The sequence below is a fragment of the Myotis daubentonii genome, chromosome 8 (assembly GCF_963259705.1).
Source record: "Myotis daubentonii chromosome 8, mMyoDau2.1, whole genome shotgun sequence".
NCBI classification, from domain to species: Eukaryota; Metazoa; Chordata; class Mammalia; order Chiroptera; family Vespertilionidae; genus Myotis; species Myotis daubentonii.
The window spans coordinates 30,267,156-30,269,930 of NC_081847.1; the positions used below are offsets into that span (position 1 = coordinate 30,267,156).

Sequence of the window (2,775 nt, forward strand, 5' to 3'; positions counted from 1 at the left end):
CTGAGCCAAACCGGTTACGGCAGCTTTGGGTTTTTTTTAATCTAGTCTCACAATATTTGTCTTTTAATTGGAATATTACCTATATATTTATATTTAACACTAGAGGCCCAGTGCACAAACATTTGTGCACTCGGGGGGGAGGAGGGGCCCCTCAGCCTGGCCTGTGCCCTCTAGCAGTCTGGGACCCCTCGGGAGATAACGCCCTGCTGGCTTAGGCCTGCTCCCGGGTGGCAGAGGGCAGGCCCAATCCCTAGGTGCAGCCCCTGGTCAGCCTCAGAGCAGGGCCGATTGGGGAGTTGGGATGCCGCCCCCTGTCATGCACAGAGCAGGGCGGATCGGGAGGTTGCAATGCCACCCCCAGTCACGCTCAGGGTAGGGCTGATTGGGGGGTTGGGGCACCACCCCCTGTCACACTCAAGGCAGGGTCGATGGGGAGGTTGCGGCGCCACCCTCGGTCACGCACAGAGCAGGACCCATCAGGGGGTTGAGGAGCTCCCCCCTGTCACTCAGAGAGTAGGGCCGATAGGGGAGTTGGGGCACAGCCCCCTGTCACACACAGAGCAGGGCAGATCAGGGGGTTGGGGCGCCACCCTCTAACACCCACAGAGCAGGGCCAATCAGGGGTTTGGGATGCCACCACTCTCACACTCAGGGCAGGGCCGATGGAGAGGTTATGGCTCTACCCTGTCACACACAGAGCAGGGCTCGTGGGAGGGGTGGGGGTTGTGGCGCCACCCTCTATCACCCACAGAGCAGGGCCGATCAGGGGGTTGGGGCGCCACCACTCTCACACTCAGGGTAGGGCCTATGGGGAGGTTATGGCTCTACCCTGTCACACACAGAGCAGGGCCCGTGGGGGTGGGGGATTGGGGCACCACACCCTGTCACACACAGAGCAGGGCCGATCAGGGGGTTGGGGCGCCGCACCCTGTCACACACAGAGCCGCAGGGCGATCAGGGGGTTGGGGAGCTCCCCCCTATCAGGCACAGAGCAGGGCTGATCAGGAGGTTGGGGTGCCTTCCCCTGTCATGAACAGAGCAGGGCGGATAGGGAGGTTGTGGCCCCACCCCCTGTCACACACAGAGCCGCAGGGCGATCAGGGGGTTTGGGCGCTGCCCCCTGTCACGCTGATCCTGGTGCCGGGAGGCCTCTCGGCTCCACTGATCCCGGTGCTGGGAGGCATATTACCCTTTTACTACATAGGATAGAGGCCTGGTGCATGGGTGGGGCTGGCTGGTTTGCCCTGAAGGGTGTTCTGGATCAGGGTGGGGGTCCCCACTGGGGTGCCTGGCCAGCCTGGGTGAGGGGCTGAGGGTTGTTTGCAGCTGGTCACACACCCTTCAGGGTTGGGGTCCCCACTGGGGTGCCTGGCCAGCCTGGGCAAGGGGCTGAGGGCTGTTTGCAGCTGGTCACACACCCTTCAGGGTGGGGGTCCCCACTGGGGTGCCTGGCCAGACTGGGTAAGGGGATGAGGGCTCTTTTCAGGCTGACGGGTGACGGAAGCTCCCAACCGCTCCTTTTTTTCTTTTTTTTTTTAAATTCTGGGCCAGCTTTAGCTCTGAGGCTCCAGCTCTTAGGCCTCCGCTGCTGAAAGTAGGTAATCGAAACAATGTATAACTCCAGCTCTGAGATCCCAGCTCGCTGAAAGCAGGTTTCTGGGGTTTTGTTTACCTTCTATATTCATTACAATGTTTTTTAAACTGCAGCGGCAGGCGGGGAACGTTGGAATCCTCCGTCACTGAAGCAAGCAAGCCTCATGTTAGTTTCAAGCTGTCTGGCTGCAGGCTGCCATCTTGGCTGACACTTAATTTGCATATCTCCCTGATTAGCCAATGGGAAGGGTAGCGGTCGTACACCAATTACCATGTTTCTCTTTTATTAGATTAGATTATACTTGAGTTTAAATGTGTTGGCCTACAATTTATTTTCTATTTAGCTCACCTCTATTTGTTCCTTTTTCTACCATTCTTGCCATTTGCTGATCACATTGAATTATTATTATTATATTATAATAGTATTTTATTCCATTTCCTCCCTCTCCTTATGCCATCTTTGACTATTTTTTTATTGTTATCCTCAAAGTCACACTATTTATTCTTTTTTTCTTTCTTTCTTTCTTTTTTTCACACTATTTATTCTTGACTTAGAATCTATCTAATGTACATTAGTATCTTACCACTCCCTAGACAATTCAAGAACCTTAGAATACTTTTAGTCCACTGTCACTTCAGTATTCTATTTTATTTACCAGGTTTTCAAAAATATTTAGAATTATTTTTTCATTTTTATTATTAATCTTTTTAGGACAACACATTCTTTAATGTGCTTATATTTACTTTATCTTTCAATTATTTGACATATAATTTAAACTGATAAGAACAGATACTACACTTGATCTTAGCCAAAAGGCCGAGAAGCGATGACATATAATTTAAAGTAATTTTTTCAAGGATTTCTGACTGGTATATTTTCTGAGCCTCTCAATGCATAAAATCGACTGTCTTTTACCTTCCCACATAAACAACAACTTCTCTAAATATAAAATGTGGCATTTACAAAGTTTAATCCTTAATAATAATATGATTTTGTTTTTAATCATGAAACTTAAAAAGAGTTTTTCTTGACTGTAGTTTATATATTTGCCAGTTTTTTGTCTAGGTGGGGGTTTCTTCTCAGTGATTTTATCTATTACAGTTCTCTATTTTTGTTTATTTGTTTGTGCCTTCTAAGTGACAAGCTCTGTGCTAATGATATAACAGTAGAAGATAAAATTA

General features: G+C 49.3%; 1 pseudogene; it reads right to left on the bottom strand.

Moving 5' to 3' along the window:
* Positions 1-2,318: 2,318 nt before the first annotated feature.
* LOC132240414 (U2 spliceosomal RNA) lies at positions 2,319-2,422 on the bottom strand (annotated as a pseudogene).
* Positions 2,423-2,775: the final 353 nt, after the last annotated feature.